The sequence below is a fragment of the Osmia lignaria genome, chromosome 1 (assembly GCF_051020975.1).
Source record: "Osmia lignaria lignaria isolate PbOS001 chromosome 1, iyOsmLign1, whole genome shotgun sequence".
Classification (NCBI taxonomy): Eukaryota; Metazoa; Arthropoda; class Insecta; order Hymenoptera; family Megachilidae; genus Osmia; species Osmia lignaria.
In genome coordinates, this window is record NC_135032.1 from 9892684 (window position 1) to 9917434 (window position 24751).

The following is a 24751-nucleotide window of genomic DNA, read 5'->3' on the forward strand; positions in this document are numbered from 1 at the left end:
TATTTAAACAGATACGAGTTCACTTTTTTATTTTCCCGTAAAAAGTTTATGTGGTCAGATAACGTAATTTGAAATTGTCAAATTCGAGTATTTTACACTGGTCTGTTGTTAAAAAATATTAACTTAAAATTTATTTTTATTCATTTAAAAAAAATACTACAGACTATAATTGTTCTAATGAGTTCATTAATGACACCCTTCGAATATTTACTCTTGGATGGCGGACCATGGAGAGAACCCGAATCATAATATTATACAACCAACACCTCCAACGTGTAAACGAAAAACTAGGACACGACTATGTAAAATGTCCTGGAAATTCCTTCAAAATATCCAGCCAATTACCTTAACGATGCATAAGCAACAGTATGGAGCGACTTGATCGCATGTTTACACGGGTTTAACATCGACCGACAAGGAAGTATGCAACAAAAGGAATACCTTCGTCTTCGACCGAGCCCTGCTGCACGACCCTGTTCGTCAGTTATTTGAATTGCAACGTGCTTGGAGGATGCTTAAGCGACCCGAAGCCCGGTTTCGATGGCTTTTAACCGGTGTCATAACGATCCCGTGACACGTGGAAGCGTTTTCGCCAAACCATTAGCGTATCAGCCCGGTCGTTACTGACCCATTACTATATTTTTCCCCGGGACAGCTACTCTGCAACACGGCATTAACCGTGCCAGAAGGATGCGATAGAGAGTTAGTGTGTCGCCAACTATAACATAGATTTTACGTCAATTCCCAGACACCGTTGAATAAACTTGTCTTTACGACCGACGAAGATAAACATCCCTTATATACGATCGAACCCCTAAAACTCGTGGCTTGCACTTCGCGTGAAAGCACTTTCTACCGGGTTCATTATGAGATCGATGCTGTTTCCCGCTGAAATTCAACGGGCCGAAGGATCAAAGGGAAACGGTTGAAAATTTCAGACAGGCCAGAAGCGAATCGATCGGCCAGACGAGCTGAAAAATTCCTCAGACGTTTGGAATTGCATCGCGACGCGACGCCTCGATATTTCCCTGCGAGATATGTTTAAGCAAAACATCAAAGGAACGAGACACGGCCAAGTATGATCGGTATGTCGCGTCTGTCCAACTAAATATAAATTGTAATCGGGTTAATGGAACGAATCGGAAGAGATCCTTGGTTTGTTTCCTTTAACATGTTCGCTCCGGTTCTTTCTTATTTCCAAGTGGATTAAGGTGGAACGATAGAAATATATGACGGTAAGTAAGCAACGAAGAAGGAGAATTATCCGATCAGTCATTTACTGAATTTTTGTTAACCGCAAACAAGAAAAATGCTCGAGTAGAGCCACCGCTAAGCCGTCAGAGAGATGAAAAATCGTTCGGGGAAAGTAGACTAAAACAAATCGCCTCGCTCGACGAGATTAAGCTAGATGCATTTTATTATCTCAGTAATTACCGGCACGAAAAACGATGAAACTTTCCGACAGCGCCGATAATTCATTAACTCAAACCAGAGGATTCCCAGCTATCTGGTTAGCATGTTTCTTCCTTTGATTTACAACCCGATCGAGTTCCTTTCTTTTGCAACTACTCTGTTGAAAAATTTATTAATGAATCGATCTTCCAACGCGTACGAATCGTCGTGGCCAAATGTTAGGATAGAAAAATAGTGAGCGATAAAAATGAGCAAGTGTCGCGTAGGGGAGAATCAGGGCCCGAATTTATCGTCGTTCGATTTTTATCGAGTTACAAAAAGAGAAATTAACGCGGCTGCTAGGCGAAAGCTTAGAAATTAGATTTCCTCGGACGCCAGATGTTTCGTCCCGTTCCTTTTCCGTGATTGCGACCGCTTTTCCGGCGTGTCGTCCGATAGGAAACAATATCGACAGCGAATCGACCAAAGAAATCGAGCAATTTTCTCGCTGCGTGTGTCGCTATCGTTCGATACCAATGTGTAATAAAAAAAAACAATCACGAGGTCATGATTTCTTTACGAAGCGAATTGAGATGAATTTATTACCTAATGTATCAATTATTAAATTTTTTTATCAAAAATTGAAAATTTTTCACTTAGAGTTCGATAATTATTGATAGTAAAATACTCTTGAAAATATTGAAAGTTTCTAACTTTGAATTCGATAATTATTGAAAGTAAAATATTCTTGAAAATATTGAAAATTTCTAACTTTGAATTCCATAATTATTGAAAATAAAATATTCTTGAAAATATTGAAAATTTCTAACTTTGAGTTTGATAATTATTGAAGGTAAAATATTCTTGAAAATATTGAAAGTTTCTAACTTTGAATTTCATAATTATTGAAAATAAAATATTCTTGAAAATATTGAAAATTTCTAACTTTGAGTTTGATAATTATTGAAAGTAAAATACTCTTGAAAATACTGAAAGTTTCTAACTTTGAATTTCATAATTATTGAAAATAAAATATTCTTGAAAATATTGAAAATTTCTAACTTTGAGTTTGATAATTATTGAAAGTAAAATACTCTTGAAAATACTGAAAGTTTCTAACTTTGAATTTCATAATTATTGAAAATAAAATATTCTTGAAAATATTGAAAATTTCTAACTTTGAGTTTGATAATTATTGAAAGTAAAATACTCTTGAAAATATTGAAAGTTTCCAACTTTGAATTCGATAATTATTGAAAGTAAAATATTCTTGAAAATATTGAAAATTTTTAAAAGTTTAGTAATAATTTTAAAAGTTCTGAAAATGATACGATAGTGTTACACAAAATGTGCTCCAACGTTGCGGCAATTAATTACGAATCATAGCTAACGAACGCGCTTAATCAATTACACGGTAATAGAATCAATTCTGTACTGTCACTTACCGAATATTTACTGCTCCAGAAACGGTCGACGCCGCCGAATCACCCTCCACCGTTCCAGTGGACTCGATCCCCTGAAAATCAGAATAACGAAAAAATAAAATGTGCCCGTGGGATAATTTATGGAAAAAGTTGAGTGGACCCGGCGGATAGACTTCCGTTCCCTTTCTGCCTGTTTTTCGCATCTAGATCGAACTTTGCCCCAACTAATTATCGATTAACATTGAAGCAGCTGCGAAAATAGGCGAACTTGACTCAAATAGAAAGTTCCAAATAACTTTGAGTGATATTAAAATTCCATAAATTTTGTGGAAATATTTTTCAGCAAAATTCTTAAATTGTCTCTGATAACTCTTTCTGTTTTTACAACGACACTCGAGATGAAAGGCGAACGGACACTCTATTCCCCCAGAAACATAAAGTCATCCCCATAAATCTGGATTTCTCAACTTCCTGCCGAACAAAAAGTCCTTGTCCACCCGATCGTTTCCTCGTCCAACGAAAAGTCATCCTCGTAAATCGATTAACGTTACCCGATTTAACGTTCGAGCTGCCACAATCGACTCCGCCCCCATTGTCGAAGCAAACCATCCAGAAACGACTTGCAAAAGCGCCTCTCCCCTACCCGAGGCTCATAAATCTCCAATCGATTCACATTTTGTTAACTCCTAATAATGGCAACGGGGGTGACCCTTCCGTTGCCGGTTCCATTGTACCGATGCTTCGTGCTCGGGATGTCAATGAAATTCGGGACGGGCTCGTCACGCACGACTAAATAACCGACAAACGGGGAAACCGGTGGCAACGCGTGGACCATCCTCTCGAAGAATCGCTATAATAAATCTACGAACCGTCGAGATCATCACGAATCGCGTTTTCTTTCGGCAATCGGATCGTAAGAGGCAACTAACGACGCGTCCGGAAGCGTACCGTGTTCCTTTTTATCAAGCCTTCCCTCTCAATTTCACGTCTTCCATTCCGCAGACTCAGGTCTGCTTTACGGTTCGTTTTCCTCGACCAGATCGTCTGTGCAGCGTTTCATCGGTTCCTTTGGTGACGTCGCGACGCGTGGACCCGTATCCCTCCAGCTTCGCGAGTCATTAATTTTAACGATCGTTAGAGAGCGACGTACATACACACCGTGACGATCGCGTGTCGACTCGTCTTCGAGTCACGCGAAACGAGGGTAGGTTTCGTTGATAAATGACACGGACTCGGGGCAAATGGAAACGACATGGAAAAAAAAGGGTTCGACGCTCTTTCTTTATAATGTACCTTGGACAGAGCTTCTTATATTAGACCATGTATCGTTGATAATTTCTCAGGGAAAAAATTACGACTCTTTCCCTTATACAGTCATCGCGTTAGTCTTTTGCCTTACAACCACTAATTACACTCTTGTCACAGTCTATGTAAATGGGACAAAATAAATTGTACTCGGAGGATAGTCAGTTAATTAAAATTGCAAATGTAATTTACAAAACTCCCAAAGGGTAACTATTTAATTCAACATTCAACTTAATCGTTCGAACAGATTAACAAGCCGAAGATTTCATTGAAAAGGACGTGTTCACACGTGGACACCGGGGAGGAAGTTGCCCGAAAGTTTCCTGTTCGAATCGGGGTCGAACGGAAGCTTTTAATTAAATCGACGGCACGAGAGGTACGATCGCGCAGCAGAGATTCGTCCAAGCCGCCGAAAATGCATCCGCGTAATGTTGCCAAATTCTCGTTAATTGCGAATTCGCGAGCTGCCTCCGTTGTCACGCGGCACGTGCCAAAAATCCTTTCTGCTCCGCCTTTTTGTTTTTTTCTTCTCCGCCGATCTATTGATTTTGGCACTTGACCGCTCGCTACGACCATCACCGGCAGCCGGCTCCAATAAAATTCTCTCCCCTTTATCCGCTCCTTTTCGAGACCCAATTATAAGCAGCCTCGAGGATGCACTTGTATCGCGTGTTTCTTGCACACGCGAGCACGTGCCTGTTCCTCGAGAGTCCTGCAATTATTTCTGGGACCGGGATACTCGAGGAATAAACCTTCTCCGACGAAAAAGTTCTACCTAATCCCAGTCGCGAAATTGCAAATAGGAAGCGTTAGAAACGAGCCTTCGCGGTGGCAAAATGGCTCGAACAATAATTAGAAACGATAATAATTAAATGAAACGTGTTGTACGAACGAAGTCGTATTCAAACGAGAGACTCATTAATCTGTTGAAAATTTCTATCTTCGTTTGAAAGGGATGAACCGCGTGATTCGTAGTTTCAGGAAGTTGGGATCGAAATGAACGTAAATATTGAAGTTAACGGCAGGAAGAAAGTTATTGAGTGAAGATGATCGGATTCGATGCAACGGGAACTCGAGACAGTCGGAATTTTGGTAAAATTAATATCCGCGCACCAACAGGATCGAATTATAGTGCATGGAAGTTCCGGCTGACGGAAATAGTTCCACGTGGTTTCAATGGCGGATAAGGGGTGATTGAAATTCGACGGAGATACTCGGGCCGGACGGTTAATTAAGTTCCAATTGTCGAGTGGGGACGGTGAATCGCGATGGTACGAGTTATTATAAAATTGTTGCAGAAATTCATCCGAATCATTTACTACCCTTGTCCTAATGCGTCTGTCCTGAATTATTTTTGAAAATTTTCATAAGACTCCAAAATCAAAAAAATTCTTCAAAGGAAAAATCAAAGTTTCCATAGAAATTTCCACGAGCTGATCGAATCAGAGAAAAAGCCAGAAACGCTTTCTGTGTTTATACGACCGTTTTACACCCTTCGAGTGAAGGCTAACTGATCCAGCCAGCGGGCAGGATCGAAGAAAGATCTTGCTGAATCTTAACAGCCTGGAGCGACGTGGAATTTTAAGCAATCCCTTAAATTTACTCGCCATCTCGCGGCTAAGGTAAGGGTTATCGAGTTATCGAGTTACTCCACGGAATATAAGGCTTACAACGGGGTCGAAGGAAGCTTTCAGGGGTGAACATCGCGGATGATTCACCCCTCGGTTTAAAATATAGGTAGCTAAGAGACGGGGGACAAGTTTCGTTAGATGAGCTTCATCGAAGTTGCGTTATTGAATAACCGGATCCGTTGTTCACTTTCGAGAGTTGCGCTATAGTGTTCTTTTCTTCCTTTTATTCTTTTCTTTTTTCCAAATTTAATTTTGAAACGTTGATATGCAAACTAATAACTGAACAATTATCAGATATACCACTCCATCTATTAAAGTATTTATAATTCAATATTTTCTACTTCGAATAAAAATGAAAATTATGAAAACTTTCGAGGCATTCATTTTCCTTCTTCGAATAAACACGTTCAACGAATCGAATGAAAGTTTCATCAAGAGCCTTAATAAAATGACATCCAACTAATTACGAAGTTTGAGGGATCGTGTAAGAGCAAAAAAGCTTCCGGGGCTTATTTCATTAATTAAAGTCAACGTTTTTCTTTACCTAACGCGCCGACTGATTCCAAGATTAAAAAACTTCCCGGCGAGGTATAAACGTTACCTTGATGAACAATTTATATACATGGAACAAAACGATCGTGTCGTATTTATCGTCCTGACGGCGATAAATCATTCAAATCCCTTCATCGTTCCTCGTCAACGTCGAAAGTGTCCTTTTAACATTCGAAGATACTCTTTCAACGCCTGTCAGACGAATTTTAAAATTAGACCGAATTTTCTTTTTCCTCGTTCGTGTTCGACAGAGAAATTAAATGGTAATGAAAAATTTCATTTAATAATTTTGTAAAAAAAGAATTCTACGGAAACGTTTGAAAAATTATAAAACTTTTAATTTAACGCTGCTCGGAAAATCGATCGCAAACGGATGAAACATTTCGATACAACGCGAATAGAGGAAATTATACTCGGAGAAGGATATTTTCACGCGAATTTCGATGGAAACGTCGTTTTCAATGAGAAAGCCCATATCTTGCACGTTTCATCGATCCCCTGTTCCATTTAAGATCGCCGCTTTTCATTTTAACGCGCGCATCCGTCCGGCCACTGTATCCGGTTGATCATCGAAACTGTGATAAATCAACGTTTCCATGTTTTAATACATCAAGCACGGCTTTCAGGTTGACCATGATAGCAGTCTGTATCGTGGGAAACTGAAACACCGAAGCGAGTCGTAAAGTTCGCTTGAAAAATTCAACCGAAATATCCTGTTACGTTGTCTCCTTGTTCCTTTTTTTTTTCATGCGTTCCGACAACTGTGTATGGCAATAAAATGGACATTTATTCGCGTGTTCCAGGAGACGATGATGGAACATGAGGAAATAAAACGATGAATGTTCGTCGCAAGATGTCTTTCGTTCCAAGGATTTTATTTTTATATTGAAAAAGAGATTACTGAGAAAATTGCGTAGACTCCACCGAATTCTTAATTTTTCAATTTTCCTGTTTCTATCATAATTTTCAAATTTTGCATTCGATCAAAGTGAAGAATCGCGAATCAGTGTTAAACGAAAGAAATAAAAATCTGAAAAATTCAAGTCAACGAACGATAAGATACAGCTCCGAGCTCGTCCATCATTCGCGAAAGGGATCGAAGAGGGTGCAAACTGTTCGAAGAAAATTCTCACAAAAAAGCATCATATACATTCTAAATATGGATCCTGGTATTATGAAGAGCATCTTTTATCAATCCTGAAAGGACATTTCTTATAGAAACTAGCTTGGATACATCTATTTAGACGCGTCGAAAGGATTCTCTAACAACAGCTAAATTCACAGGTGTCGAAAAAGGAGGACAGTGAAAAGATGTAGCGAAGTTTAAAGGATCAAATTTCAACGAGGAATACACCCTTTATCTCGTGAAAGTTTACTGTCGCCACGTCTGGACAGTGGAAATGGATGATCTTTGGACAGTAATCTCGAAAAGTCTTTCCTTTGTCGCTTGATTTATGATCCCTAATTCTGTTGTGTATTACTCTAAGGAAAAATACCGGGACGATTTTTTTATCAATTAGCATCGATATTTCAACGTCATTAATTTTCGAGGAATCTCGCAAAATTTTCTATTTTCTTTCCCAAGAGAAAAATATCGATATCGCAGTTCCGTTTGAAAGTAAATTCTTTTATTTGATATTCTCCAGGAGCAACGCAACTACCCCCCGGGGCTCGTAAGAACGGAGGATAAAGAAAAGCGCGTTTAATCTTGCGGGACGAACGGAAGTGGTCGTAATGGTAACGCAAATAAAAGTCGTATCGTGAATGGCGATGGAAGGGTAACCGGCGATCATCGAAGATCCGAAGTGGGCCAGTTTCGCGCGTACGTGCGAGCGTATCCTCGCGAGGGATTCACGGTAGCTGGCGCGTATCCGCGGACACATACATAAATGCATTATTCAGGCAGCCGGCAGAGGCTAGCTTGCCACTATGTGGCTGCTGCATTTGCGTTACTTCCACAAGATTAAACTTGCATGCGACACGAGGCTATGAAGTATAGTCGCAGACGGCACGCTCGACATGCGACTTGCTCTCGGACAAAGCCAACACCGGTTCCCTGCCAGCCACCCTCTCCGTCCTCCTCTTGTCCTTCCAATTCTCACTTCTGTTTTTTTTTCCCCCGATCCCCTTTCGCGTTTCTTCCTGGACAAATTTCGATTTTATTACGCGCCCCTCCCTCTGCGAAAGCGATTCGTTCCAGATTTACGACGCGCGACACGATATCTTTCAATGGTACAGGATTTTTCAGAGAATCGTCTTTATTCCCGATGGTAAGATTCGGACCAATTTCGCGGATGATAAAAATTTTTAGATCAGTCGCTCGAGGACGATAGCGATATTTGAATTTACTGCGGCTTCCGGCTGGCACCGGCATCCATTATACGCGAATCGATGTTCCCGCACCTCGGATATCTCTATGCGGATGTTATCCGTAACAATAAACGCGAGTACAAATATGGGTTTCGTGGAACGAGAATGCACGGTTCTTTCTCTCTATGAATTTAACGTCTCGTTCAGAAGAACATGTAATGAATATAAATGTCAAGTTGAAACAATTTTAATTGGCAAGCGTTTAGATCCGCATAAAATTTTACAAAATTTTATAATGATGGAAGAAAGCTTTAAATTATCTCAAAGATTCATAAAAAAAAAAGAAAAGCAAGAAGATAAAAGGGTAGGGTATTAAAAAGTTTTTACGCTTTTAAGCGAAGGACGACAGTGGGTTGTTTTCTGTCGCAAGCTGCCTTGTCCAGGAAACTTTTCAAGACGCTTATGATAAGGAATCGAAGTTGGCCCTGTGTACGGATAAACTTGGAATCCCGCTGACCGCAGAGTTCTCCGGTTATTTGCATGCGGCGTGCACATCCCAGCGGAAATTGATCTACCGACTATTCCCATAAAACTTCGCTTTACTGTGAACACTTCATTGGAGGCGAGATTAATACCGACTCGTACTTTCAACCCCCTTTACGCCATCCGTTACTTTCGCCATGGTTCCTCAAGCTTTCGACCGATTCTCGGATTCTAATTACAAGAAAGTGCAGTCGATTATTTAATTAACCCTTGGAGGACGAACTACTGAGATCCTGACAATTTATATATTATTTTTCGATATAACAGTCTTTCATTAAAAATTTCGAGTTTTTAAAATTAGGATTAATAAAAATTCTATATATTCTCTAAATTATTATTCAAAAAATTCAACTGCAATCCCGCAATAACGCGAAGGGATGAAGAGGTCCGTGAATGATCGAGGATTCTCCGGTTAAAGTTGCCCGTTACACGTTCTCACGATTCGTTGAATCGTTTCGATGTTCGAAACGTTAAAGGTGGGTCGGTTTCGTGCAAAATACAGAGGAGAAAAGCGGGATAAATCGGCGTAAAGTGTGGCGAATCGATTCGGTTCGTAACGTAGCACAGTGGTGCCTCGCTGTCAGAAATACAAACCGGGGAGGGCTGGGTATTTAAGAGCATGCTACAATGCACGACCACCCTATTCGGTGCAGGTTGCATTATTCAAAAGTATCGGCGCATTGCAGGGCTACGTAAGGGGCTTGAATTATGCACGATTTATTAGCCTACGAGAGACTCCCTCCTCTGCTAGTGATTGGTGCTTGTGTACACAGTATATCTCAATTATACCGGCTGCCCTTCCCCGGCCCTCCCCCTTTTCTTTGGAAAATTGATACTCTCTACACCGGTGCACCGTGTTCGATCTAATTATTAATGCCGTTTTCTGAGCCGAGCACCAAGCCTGTTTTGTTAATTTCATTCATGTCCTGGGTAGATCTTATTACTCCTTAAATTTTCCTAACTGATAGCTGATAGCACTTCCCACTGCGCCGTTCCTTATCATCCCCGTAATTTCAGTAGGAATTAATTCGAGGAATATAAAAAAAAAAATTTTCAATGCGACACAGGAGAAAGAAAGAGATGAAAAATAAGCAGTATCACGTAATGGGCAATGAAAGCATGGTCATCGAACCCTGAAGTGACCTCTTTCGCGTCCCATTCGTGCAGTCGGAAGGTATAATCACAGAGAATGCAGAATGCGCACTTTGTCTCCTACCGTACCGGCGACATACGAACGAATGTCAAAGCAGAAATGAAAAAATCTAATCTTCTTCGAGAAATCTGGCCAACCCCGGCCGCAGTGTGCGCAAAGGATATTCGAAATACACAGAGATTCTCATCTTTCATGGAGTAAAAGACACTCCCTGTTTGCAATTCATTTTATCCTCCTAAGTTTCTGTTTTAAAATTATTAAAAGGAAAAAAGGATCTTTGTCACGCTCGATCACACGTAATTAATCTACTGGCATATCGGGTGATATGATTAACAATTTGGAAAGCTTGTTTGTCAAAGGTGGTAGGAGGAGTCCGGAGGCCGAGATAGAGGTGAAATTCTATCAGAAACGGGGACTCGGCTTAGAAGCGGTTCCTGTGCCACGAAATTCGCCGGTTCCATCACGATCGATCGAGAGAACGACCGGTTACCCGCTTCCGCAGGCATCCAGCCACTCTACGGAATTACCAGTGCCGCTACCATCAGATTATGCACCGAATTCCCAAACTTATGCCAGGAATTAGATATAGAAGATTGAACGATTTCGTAACCTAACGACGCTTCTACAACTGAAATACGTCGCATAGTTCTATTCATCTCTAAGCGGATAATTTTAACCACTTCCACGATATTATTGCAAACAAATCCATATATTATTCCCAGAATATAATCAATCTCCTCCGTTTTATGAAATAAAACTACTCGTATTTCACCAAAATCGGTCCACTCTTGAATGTACAACTTTATCGTCGACTGGATTAACCGGAACTGGTGTTCAACTTCGAAACCAATGATTTCAAAAAAGCGTCTACGCGTTCTGCGGTCGGTGATGTATCCGAAAGAAAAAAAAAAAAAAAAAAAATATACACGAGCAAAGTTAACAAAGTGGACGAAAATATCTCGCTCGTTACAAATGGAAATTGGACCATCGGCGATCCACACCAACAATACCCGGCCATTTCTCGTAAATCGAACGTACACGTTGTTATTCCCGATATTTACCGTCGCTCGCTTGTTTTGCGCCAATAATTTCGCGACTTCATATCCAGCAGGGAAAATTATTTTGAACGATGTCCGAGGCGTGCGGCGAGCGTCGAAACGCGCTTCCGTATTTGTAATGGCGTTCGCGTGTCCGGGATAAAATCATTTCGTAATATCGAAACACGGTCTAATGTGCGTGACGAAAAATAATATCTCCGTTTACGATTCGCGTGTTTAGCAGAATCGCGTGATCCGACGATCGATCGATCGTGTAAGAGATCGATACGGTTCGAACGCGATCGAGCTGTTAATTAGCCAGGACAAATTGATTTCTCGTTTGATACTCGATTAATGGACCGGACGGGTGGTTTCAAATTGATCGCGAGAGGCGATAAAATAATACAAATACGATTCGAGCTGCTCGCACGTCAAGAAACTTGTCGTGTCGTCGTTAATTTTAACCGAGTTCGACAACGTCCGCGACAGATTTCACGCGGCCGGCTTGTTGATAACGCGATTAAACGGCGCCGCTAGGTAGCTGCCTCCGGTGCTGTTATCGGCTAAATTATTAAACTGCATTTCACCGTTTCAACACGAACGTGATGTGTACAGATAGGCTCTGAATATGTATATCGGGAGAGTGGCTTCGGATCTAAGTCATCTAAGTCATGAATATTTCAAAGACTGTAATAACCTTTCCTTTTTATGATCGAAATTAAACTTCCCTCTGCTGGAAAGGGGTCGGAAAAATTGAACCGGAAAACCGTCAATCAGATGTCGAACGAATTGCGATCAAACAACTCTCGATACTGTATCGGAGCAACTGAAAACCGCAGCAACGGTACTGCAGTTCCGTTCCAAATCCGCGGTAAACACGAGGAACAACCGCATCAGAAGCAACGGAAAGTATCCACGTTTCATTAACCTGAAGCGAGCCGTTCAATTCCACGAATCGAACTTCCATGATCACCTCTCGGGCGTCCAGAATACATTTACATTTGGAAGTATATTCATTGGTAAAAATGGGCTCTTTGGACTTTTGGAAAAATTTATTTTAAAACTCCCTTCTATGCCTTTCATTTATTATGTCGAGAAATATTGAATTTTATTTAAGTTTCAATCTTTTAATCAAGTTTATCAGCTAAAAGGCCAAGAGGTTTTGCTATCAATTGTAATTGTATAAAAAAAATGATAAGGAAAGAAGAGAATGCTTGAAAGACTGCTACCCAGGAGAACAATTGGTAAAAATAATGCAAGTATTCATCGAGTTTGTAAAACTGTTAAGAAATTGAATATGCGTGCAATGTTCTTTTCAATTTTACCTAAGACGTCGTTAACTTTCGCCGTTTCCGTGTTCGAGGCACGCTCGGTGCTTTTATCATTGCTCGCGTTTCATTTAATCCGGCTCTCTCGTTACGTCCTTTTCCGCGGCGTTTTCCCTTCTCGAGAAATTCCGAGGAAAGCACGGAGCAACGGTGAAATTTATGGCGGGCTACGGTGCAACGGGACACGTGTCTTTGATTCGCGAATATATTGGGCTGTAACGCATGAAACGTTCGCTCGCAAACCGGGCTGCATTGTGTGGACGAAGCCACTATTTGCCTGCCCTGTTATATTCCGCTGTTGTAGCGAACAACCAGCTTTGCATAACAGAAATTATCTCATTCCCTATCCACTGTAATGCATTTACTACTTACTATTATGAATTGAACGAATAAACTGCCCGCTTCTTTTTCCTTCTTACAAAGAAAGCCTGAATTTCTTAATGCGACATTTTTATTTTCAAAAAGGTACAGCGAAAAATTTTCTAAACAGACAAGAAAGTTTTATATATCGAAAGAATCATTTTTAAAGTAAATATGAGACACGGGAGTAAATTAAAATTGGAGCTCTCTTCCTGGTCCGCCGTCCGAGGATTAATAGAGCGACTTTTCATTACTTAAAGTATCCGCGTCGAAAAGATTCATAATTCATTTCCCGACGTGTTTTCCTTCTGGCTACAATTATCTTGAAAATCAACCCTTTCAGAATGAGGTTACTTTGAAGAACCAAGTGTCTTTCGTTTATTAAGCAAATTAAACGTTTCCGAGCGGGTGGTTTGAATTAAAATACCCAAGTTGGAAAGCGGAAAGAAATGTGTTCCACGGTTGGTGAGAAAAAATTCATAATTTCTTTACTAATAAATGATCGCGACGTAGCCGGGCAAACGCTTCTCCATGCATCGTAAAAGTGCAGATGCATCTGGATCGTAAGGACAGACGATACTACGTGAGAAAGGTAAAAATTCGTGGGGATGTCTTGGTGAAACGTATATCCCTGGTTGCCAAACGTTCGCTACGTGTTTCGTTTTGTCTGTCAGACGGCGACAGTTTTATCCGTCAAGTCCGAATGAAACATCCTGCGAAACGAAAGCTTCGCCGTCGATCACTTGGTTCTTTCATTTTTTTTCCCTCCGTTGGTTAACGCGTCGCAAATGCACGGGGGTTCTGACTTCGCAAGAAATGAAAAATAGTCCTCGCGGTTTTGATCGAACTCTATCTCCAGAAATTCTACGGTGAAAATCGAATAAATTTCTTGAGCGAATAAATAAAATTTACTAAAAAGCAAAAAAGTAAATGAAATAAGGTAAGAAAAAAAAAAATAGATATGCCACGGAACGATGCGGAATAAAAAAGGGGTTCGTTTTCAGCGCGAAAAATCTCTGGCAGCTCAATATTTCTTTTTTTTTCTTCTTTTTTTTTCACCGTCCGTGTAATTCGATTCTCAGACTCGACAAGGAAGATCTGTTGTCGCCGGATGTCAAGGGAATAAAAGTCCCGGTGAAAGGAGGACACGTGAACCGTGTGCATCCCGGGTGTTTGTGTATCGATGCATCACAAGAGTCGAGCGAAACGCGAAACATGGAATTGGAAATAGGAGAAAATGGCAGCCAGAAAGCAAGCTTCGATGCTCGTATCTCTTCGACCAGTAACGACAACTCTTTCCTCGGAACCGGAGAGAAAAGATTATGGGTCCGTCGCGACGCGAAAATCAGATTCGGCTTATCTTAATTCCTATTCACCCAAGGGAACTACGCGACGCTCGATTTACCGTCACTTTCCTCGATCATTTCGACAGGATAGCTTAATCTTTCCTGTTTCTTCTTAAAATCAAACCCTTTAACCCTTTTTAATAAAAGTGTTCTAAATTTGAAAAAGCATCTAATCTGGTTTATTCGAAAATTTATTAGAGTCTAGAAAGAGAAACCGCAAAGTGTCCCATAAGTTCACGGGTGCATCTGTGTTCGGAGGGAACCGCATAAATTAACAACACCACGGGTAGATGAGCAACGATAAACTGTATTAAAGTATCTTTTGAGTATTTCCTTCATACAGGAGAGCGAGTCGAGCCGTAACTGGGAACTGAAACAAGCACGGCGAATAACTTTCCAGAATTCGTAATCAAGCAGGCGGTAGAATTGCAACGGGTTTCGGTGGAAAAGGGAGAATTTTCTGACCGTCTGCATCCAGCTACGCGATAAATTCTATCGAGACACCGGGACCTCCTTTATTGCTGCCTCCTTAAGGCGGATTTAACGCACCGCGTGCAGTGTACATCGATATTCCACCTGGATCGCACGGTAGGTTTAATGGAGTCTCGTACGGAGAGAGGTAATAATTGTCGCTGGGCTTGAATTAACTCGTCTGATTCTCGAGACTGTAATACTAAACGCAGCACTGTTAAAGTTAAGAGTTCCCTTATCGTTGCGCGATATTATCAAAACTGAGAATTCGATACAAATATAATTGTTGTTGCACTCCATTCTTTCGATATAATTTGATTAAATTATTTTGACGAAGATTAAATTATAATTAGATTAAAATTATTGAACGATGCGTGGAATGCAATATGTCATTAACACGGCTTGTCTGGTAAAACAAGATACATACTCGAAATACGATCATGAACTGCGTTGTACCTGTCAAGTGTTACCCTAAGTCCCTGGCGTTCCCCTAATCTAGCAAATCACTCGGTTCCAACAGAGTGATTTCGTGATACATGGAGTTGAAATGAACCCCAAGGGGGAGGAGAACGAATAATATACGAAGTCGAAGGATTAGTCAAAATTCAAAATTAAAAGTCAAAATTATCGAATACCGAAGATACGAACTATAATATGTTAGAACGAAGATAGAAGAACTTCGATCGGAATTTCGGGAAGCATAGCCAGTTACCGAGTCGAATGTCTGTGCATAGCTGCGTTTCAACGATAACGAACCGAGGGTAATGCCATTATACGTTTGCACGGCGGTTCTTCCGTTTCCCCAGAGGTCCTCGAAAATCCCTGAAACGACTTTTGAGAGGGGAAGAGGTATATTCTCCTTGAGAGAGAAGATCGATCGAACGGCCAGTACCTAGGCTACAGGAAAGCAGAAGAAGGGAAAAAGGTTGAAGAGAAGAAACAAATATCCTGAAGATGTAGGCGAAAAGGACAGACGCGTTTGTAGAAGGGTATTCAAACCGTGGCAAAGAATGGAACCAAAGAGTGGCTCCATTAATTAGCACGAAATTGAATTAATCCATGGATCACGCTCGTACGAGCCGAATGACGCTCAAATTAACCATTCATTCGGTCGAAATGGAACTTACGTACCGGAGGACGTCGATTTAACTCAATGAACCGGCAGATAAAGGAAGAAAGGAACGGATAGATGGAACGTGTTAAAAAAGGACCAGGAGAGATGATGTAACTGTGTCAGAGAAAATAAAAGGAGTCAAGTACGCGGGAACACTCGTGGCCCACTGGACGAAACCATTGTTGCGTCAACACAGATGTCCATGAGTCCGAGGCCCATATGGTCGATACTGCAACATTGGATGCACCGACGAGTATCATCTTCGACTATTAAATACAGCAGGGAGCATTTTAGGGGACGCGGATTCATCGGGGAAAATGATTTGATCTGCTTGAAGAGCATTTATCTTCGAGATCTCAGATTTTTCATTGATAGAATCTGATAGATTGCACAATTCTCTAAAAATAAAATTTTTAATAATTCATTTCACTGTTAAATTGCGAAGAAATTCGAGCAAACGTTTTACTGCACATTTCTGCAGTGGGAAACTGGTACATGCAGTTTCCTCCAAGTTTACTGACTCGAACTGCACAAAAGAGGGTGGGAGAAGGGATAATCGGGTAAATGCAAAAGAGAATCGTGGCACAAGGTACACGGCACGGCAGGAGACGGTTCGAAAGGGAAATAAAAAGGAGAATAGACGAAGGGTTAACTGTCCAGCCTTTGAAGCAGCGTGGATAATCCTGCGCCGCGTTAGAAATACACTGATACCGGTGTAAAGTTGCCTCGGCATTATATCCCTGACAAAAGAACCGGAGCTATCCGCCTTTTTCAAGAAAGATAAAGAAAGGAAAAGACAAGAAAAAAGAAAGACAACCCATTATATATCGCAAATTGCAATTCTGAAATTTTCAATTAAAATACGCTACAAAATTACTAATTTTTTTAATTCAAATTCTATTTAAAAAAATTCAAAAATAGCAAGAACTATTATTGTTGAAAGGGTTAAGAATGAAAATTCTTTCCACGATAAAGTAACTTCGTTTCACCGTTTCGCATGAAGGTAAAAAATACAACGACGTTACGTAGAACACCAGGAATTTAAGATTACACCGTGGATTAGCTTTAATCTACATTTTTAATTCAAATTTTTTTTTTTTTTCCGCCAAAGAAGCAATCCTCCGGTGGTCACGATTGTCTCGCGTGGCAGGAAACAACGTTTCCTCCCTTGGTCATTTGTTCCGCCATTCAGCATGCATTTTGTATGGCCGCAACCGTGTACGGTTTTATTAGAACGCGAGCACGGCAAATCGGATCGCGATGTAACGAATCAAAAATGTTCCAACTACGTGAAATATTAATCCGGCTACGGATTATCCGAACGCTTTCCTTTCTGCTCGCCGCGTGAATAATGGAGTTTGACAACTAAATGTACAAGATGAATCAGCGTAAAACGTTGAAAATTATCAGATTTAAATTATTCTCGTCGAAATGTTCGTACAATCAAAAGAATCATCATTTTAATCCCAGAGAATCTTTAACTTTCCAAGAACGTATATTATTAAAAATTGAACACTTTCAAAAATTGTTATTATTTCTACAAAACCTAAATCTGACTTTTGATTGAAACGTAATTCGCATCGGTTTTAAAACTTTTAGATGGACGTGTAGTGTAAACGAAACAAGAACTGGTTAAAAGTTTCGCGGATCTTTTTCTGTTGAATAACTAAATTTTCAGCGCTCTTTTTTCCCGATAAACCTCGCTGAATCATTCAGCACACATGTAAACTCGGTTACCATACATCATTTCAGTTGACTGACAGGCGAGAAATGTTGAAGTTAAAACGTGGTCAATTAAAGTCGCGGGAACAGAGACGCGTCGTTTTGGAGCAACACCTTCCTTTATAAAATTCTGTTTAATTTCTTCCCCAGAGAGAAAGCTGACGCCTTCCCTTCCGCCTTCAGACCGCAAGTTTTACATGCAAGAGGATGTTAAAATGTTTCATTTTCTCGGAGTGCTAGATATTTCCGGGTACTTAGCTTTTGAGTTCCTTTCGAGAGATTTCATTTATAAATAAAGAAACTGATCAATGTTTCAGTGTTTGCAAACTTTGAAATTTAAAAGAAAATTAAATTTTTCCGAATTCAATGGTCTAATTTTTCGAACGAGGTTCGAAAATTTCCTCACAATTGTTTCTCGATACAAATCTCAGTGGTTTTGTTTAATAATTTCAAACTGCTAGTTTGCTCATACCCAACACTACTTAATCGATTTTCTCAAAAAACAAAATTTGCAGTCTATCCAATTTTCATGTAATTTCACGCGATCAAACTACATAATAAATGTATAAAACAATGGTTAAATAAATAATGATCAATCCGAAACAAACACGTGTTTATGTAGAAATTAACTGAACAAGTGAATCCTGTAACATTAACATGGCACGATGACTGGGAATCGACGATACATACGCAAGCCAGCGCCCAATGTGATACGAATAATCGAATCAACCAATCGAGCTAGCACGGAGTAAATTATGCAGACTACGCAAGGATCATGATTGACCAATTTGATTTCGCATTATGCTCGACGCGTATGAGTTTCTACAATGCACCCTTTAAGGCGGGTAAAATCGATCCCTTTGATCGCCTCCACATTCACGTTTCTCGACTGTAAAATGTGATCGCAAACGAAGCATATGAAACATACGTGTGATTTCTTTCCCTTTAACTATAATTCACAACATTATTTACCGTCTCTAGAAAAATGAAATTAAATTAAAAATTTATTTAACTTCAATATTATTTATATTTTTCAACCGAAATATATCCCATAATCGCTATTTTGTTCCTATATATTTATAAATATACTGGTTCATGAAAATGCCAGAAGCTCATGATACATTTTTAAAGAAGAAATCTCCTTAATACCGAGACAACGCTTGTACACCTGTTCCAGAGGAATTTTACGAGTGCCAGGACAGAAATGGAAGGTAAATTCACCCAAAGACAGAGAAGATTTACGAGCCGTGATATGTAAACTGCACCGTGACCGTGCATCTACCTGTCCGCGCTAGCTTTTCCGGTGCAAACGGGCGTTTTCCGAAATTTCGCTCAAAGCCAGGTGCTAACGCAGCCAGGTACGTACATCCTTTCACTGAAATATTTCTACCTGCTGCTGTGACTGAATTAAATTCTCAGAATTCTGCTAGGAAAATATATTCGATCGGATGAAATCAAAGAAAATTATAAGATCGCCTTATTGCGAGGGTGGAAATTTTTATTTTTGCAAATTGTAATTCTTCGACGCGACGTGCCCTCCATAAATTCATGGAAATTGCCAGGAAACGATTTTATGCGGGGGCAGGCAGTTCAAGTCGAAACCCTCAGCCATTTCGTACTCTCGATTTAAAAGTCTTAGAAGTTGCGGAATGCTGGAAGGCACGCGATCAAACCTCGACTCGTCCACTCGAAATCGTGGCTCGCGTACCACGAATGTTTCCCTAAAGAAACCATACCTTTCGACAGCTACTTTTATCCGAAATATTAAAAGCCACATTGTTGCGTATATCGAAGCTGGATTTGGATCGTTCTTGTCAGATAAACGTTGTAACTATTAACCTATCGAAACCATCAACGAAATAGCCTCAATTTTCTTTAAACTCTTCAGAGTGAAATAGCTTCCCGCCCACGGCTAATAAGTACGGGTAGGATGGGTCTGAATTGAGTCAAGAATGAGAGCTTCAGTTGGCACTATTCAAAAATTCGCAGTAAGAATTGCAACGATTTTCTAATTCAATCTAATTAATTTCTAACGACACCTTCGTCTGACACAGAGGGTGTTAAGAATAATTCTTTTTTTCATCCCCAATCAATCTCTTACATACCAAAAATTCGCAGTAAGAATTGCAACGATTTTCTAATTCAATCTAATTAATTTCTAACGACACCTTCGTCTAACACAGAGGGTGTTAAGAATAATTTTTTTTCATCCCCAATCAATCTCTTACATACTGGAATTTTTATAACTAACAGCACATGTAAAATGTTGAAGTAAAAGGAAGAGAAGAAACGATGAAACTGATGTAGTCAGCCAGCAACAAGCAAGCAAAGTGGAAAAGTTTCTTGCTTCTTCTTCTTCTTCTTAGTTATCCACACAATTTCAACTGCTTCGGATCAGCAAATTTCGCAACGAATTCCGAGATCCATGCGAGAAGTTTTCATGATGGAAGATTGGAAGGAGCCAGGGCATCGACAAGGAAATAATCAGTCGCATGGAAAGTTGAAGGTAAGTTTCCAGGTAACAGGATTTTAAGGGTGAAGGCTATTGTCGACGAGAAACCTCGGAGCACCGTGGAAAATTAGGAAACGAAAGGACAGGCTAAAATCTTGTTAGAGATTGTCATGAAAGAATCTTTATTACTCGGTGCGAACTACCTGACGTCTTCTATTCAAGGTGAAATCAACACCGAAACTATTCTGACAATGAAAGGTATGGACAGTTAAAGGACAATTCGTGTAGAAAATTTCTATTTCCAAATCGGTCAATTTTTAATCAGTCACTTCGAGTTAAAAATATCAACGAATCATTTATGTATTAACATTCTCCAAACTGAAAGCTTTAAATTGATATACCATAAGGGGGCTACTTTCATAATATCTTTAAGTCATGAAATCGCATTCAGAGTTTCTACGTTTGAAAATCTGCCGTTTGATATGCAACACGCTTAAATTTCGCGGTATCAACGAGCAAAATCGGGGCTGTCCGTTCGTTCTAAGGCAGCCAAGTTCCGTCCCTTTTTATTTTTTTTTCCAGCAAAGTATTCGTCGACCGACTCTCCCTATGAATCACCGCTTAAAGCGTCGCGTGCGTCAGCGTCGAAATCATTTTTCATGTCGTCGCTTGATTGATACAAACGCGATCTAACCGTGGCGAAACCTGGAAACGAGACACATCGTCGACGAAAAGGGAGAACCGTCAAGGGGTTGAGAATAAAAGGGGGTAGAAAGAGAGAAGGGATCGAAAGAACGAGGCGTCCAGCCGGTTTTTACGCTTCGTTCCTTTTCCGCGAACTCGAACGAGGATCCGGAGAATGAAAACGTCACGGCTGCGACACCGGGCGACAAGGTGGACCTAATTAAGACGGTGAATTCGTTCTCGATGCTAATCACCGCAGCCGTGTATATTTTAAGCGTTCATTAAACGCTTCATTGTACCGAGCCGCCGAGCGTGGCTGGGACTTTTAAAGGGATTACGGGACGTCAAAGTTACACGGTGACCAAGAACGGAAGAGGTTTCCAGCACCGGGTCGCTCGTTCGTTCCGCGTTCTGCATCGCTGAAGAACGTTTTAACCATTTCGACATGGATGCTGCCTTCCTCGAGATTCCACGACCGGCCATCTTTGTTTCATTCCGGACGATCGAACGATAATTGCAACATGAAACAGTGTATCTCTTCGAGTGTCTTTAGAATTTCAAGATAAACCAGAGTGTAATCAAAATTGCGAAATATTTTTATTCTTGCAATTTATTACGAGCGAAATTCGAGAAGCTAGAGAGCGTTATAAATTATTTATGAGGAAAGAAGATGCAATTCCATCGATCGTAGGTGTTGGTCAAGGCGAGCACGATTTCTGCATAACGATTCGCAATCAAAGGCAGAACAAATTATTATTGCATTCCACGTTCGAACGCAATCGTCCGCGATTCGACGATCGATAAATACGATTATTACAGAATTTATCAGAATGTTTCCATGCTCGATCGAATAATCGGCGAACTGCTAATTCCGCGGACAACGAAAATCATATCACGATATTCTATTAGCAGGACGCTTTTCGAATTCGCCGAATGCACACTGTGTCGAGGGCAATTAAAAATTAATGAACCCCTGGATGCGGTACGAAATATGTGTCCGAAGCATTCATTCATTTATTTAACGATTTAAACTTCTGATAATGAACGACCAAACGGAACCATACGTCTATTAATGAAACACTTTCTAATCTTCTAAATGTATCATAAGAGAAATACAAGAATACTTTCAATATTTAAAATACTATAATTGATTCGTGTGAGCTGATTACTATTTATTAATCTATAAAATCTAACAAATTTCCAAATGAAGAGATCAATGAAATATTAACGAAATGTTTCAAGTATCGTTCACTGATTCGCGTTCATAATAAATGTAACACGACGTGATCGATTCGAAAATCTACCGATTGACAAGCGTTAAACCGTTTCAGGTTATTTCGTGAACGTCGGTTATCCCGTTTCATGGTGGACGGCATTTTGCCATAGGATTAACTCACCGTTGCATCCGTCAGTCATGAAAACAACAACCGTGCACAACCTGTTTCGTACCGAATGCACTCGGTTCAATGGTTTCACTCGCGACACGTGTTCGACGAAACGCAACGAACAAACCCGTCCATTTTGTCGGGTTCATTCTCTCGGATGATTTCACCTGATCGTCGACGAAAGAAACGTGATTCGCCTGTCTACGAAATAAACGGAGATAAAAGCGTGTACCACGGGAACCCAAACTGAACGATTTACTCGTCACCCAATTTGTATTCACACCTCTTCTTTTCATCAACCACAACGTTCTTTGATTTATTCAATGACACAGCAATTTGGTAAAACAATTTCAAGATGCTTGGAAAAGAATGGAGAACAGAAAGATTCTATTTTTAATTATAAAAGAATTAATAAACTTAAAATTTTTAGAAAGGTTGATGAAGAAAAGGTAATAGAAATGTGTAATTTCTAATGAAAACAGAAGGATTCAATTTTTAATTATAAAAGAATTAATAAACTTAAAATTTGTAGAAAGGTTGATGAAAAAAAGGTAATAGAAATGTGTAATTTCTAATGAAAACAGAAGGATTCAATTTTTAATTATAAAAGAATTAATAAACTTAAAATTTGTAGAAAGGTTGATGAAAAAAAGGTAATGAATGTATAATTTCTAATTAGCCCCGAACGCGGACCATGGAGAGAGCCTGAATTTAAAAAACCGAAACAAACAAGCTGATGAAAAATAAACAAAATTCTATCAATTGAACAACTCACTTAGAAGCGAATAAAAAGTTTCTCCTGTCATCTGCGTGAATTCAATGTTGCGACGAGTTGCAATTTTGTTGAAAACGGAACGATACGAAACAAGAGACGTGGAGTCGAACAAATAATCTGTAAGTTACAGCCCAGGTTCTCGCGAGTGAAAAACACGCGCCAATTTCCACGTGCTGCAATCGTGGCGAGCTGTAACACGCCGCGTTGACTTTGAAAAGCAAAAGCAACTCGACGAAACAACGCTCGACGCGGAAATAAACCCCCATTTTCGATGGAACAGGCGGGCCAGCGGTGCTTTTTAACAAACTTCAACCGCCCTGCTGGCAGATATTTCTGCGAATGAAATGTTTTATTTGATCAACGCTTCCCGTGCGATCGCGAAAAGTTTAACAAACATTTCGCGTTTTGTTGCTTCAAAAATTTTGTACAACGATAAAAACAGAATTAACTAACATAAAGGACAAACGAGCTTGGATAATTGAACTTTGGAAAGCTTGAAAAATTGATTCTTCAACTCGTCAAAATTGACCCCGTATATTTACGACGTTGGTTGGTCATTCGGGGAACACTCTAGGAGCAAATAAACGTGCACACTCATGTTCGAACAATTTCAGAAGTTGGTCATCGAACGGCTCTCGAGGATAGGGTTGATATGAAACGGGGGTTGGCTAAAACTTTCATTCTTTTATAGGGGCTTTGCCTCGTAATTTAACGGCGTGTATTCAAATGCTCGACGCAATAAATCTTCTTGCCTTTCGTTTATTAACGGGGCATCCATTATACGCGGTATTTCGGTGACCTTAATAATTCTTTCAATTTCATTCATCGAATGAAGTTGCGCTACTCTGCTTTCCGATACGATTTCATGACATAAAAGTATCGTGAAACAGCACTTATGATATATCAATTTAAAAGTTGAAGTTTGAAGATGAAAACTACATGCGGCCGATCATTCGTTGAAACATAAAACGAAAAAATATTTCATTCCATTTATTTCCAAATAAGTGACGAATTCGAACCACGTTTAAGAAAATCGAATTTCACGCGAAGATCAGTGGAAGGTCGAAATTTTTGTAAATTCTGTGCGGAGAACACGAGTCGAAATTCGATCACGGATCGATCGGTTCAGGTTCTCTAAAATCTCGCGAAAAAAAAAAAAAGAAGAACGGAGGGAAATAGAGGGGAACAAATCGAATCTATGTTCACGAAGTAGCGACGCAGAGATACAGCGAGACACCGCCTAACAATACGCTCTACGCCCCATTGAAAGGATTTTCACGACACCCTAAAGTGGCCGTTGAAATCTCGTTAGGGGACGAAAATGCTAGTCTGGAAAACGCGTCACCCGAAAAGCCACTCGTTCCACGTTTTTCCTCCTTCGTCTCCCTCGCTAATTTACACCCCCTACTCGTCGTCGCCTTTTGGTGCATCCATCGACAGGGAGACAATATTGTAATCGTTATAAGAGAAAAGGTATTGAAGATAAAAATAAAATTCAAAGAGAAAATGAAAATTTTCAAACACCCTTATATTCGAATAAATATCACGATAATCAAGCATTATCGTTTACCACGTGTTATCAGGAAAGGTCGTTCGTATTCTATTTACATCTCGTATAAATCAAGCGAGTGGCTTTCCGCGCGTATACGTGGCCAAACACAGTATCAGTTAATAACATAGTAGAATAGAACGCATTGGTCAACATTAGATACACACGACTCTCGTGTTCCCATCGACAATAGCTGCGAACCTTACGCTGGAACTGGT

General features: G+C 40.1%; 1 protein-coding gene across 3 annotated transcripts in view; it reads right to left on the reverse strand.

The window, feature by feature from the left end:
* The window catches only part of Con (leucine rich repeat protein connectin), a 179577-nt gene that overhangs the window by 152587 nt on the left and 2239 nt on the right, over positions 1–24751 (reverse strand). For all 3 annotated transcript variants that reach the window (XM_034328294.2, XM_076693276.1, XM_076693281.1), the window contains one exon: positions 2838–2908. The gene's annotated coding sequence lies outside the window, so the exon portion shown is untranslated. The remainder of the gene's footprint in view (positions 1–2837; positions 2909–24751) is intronic.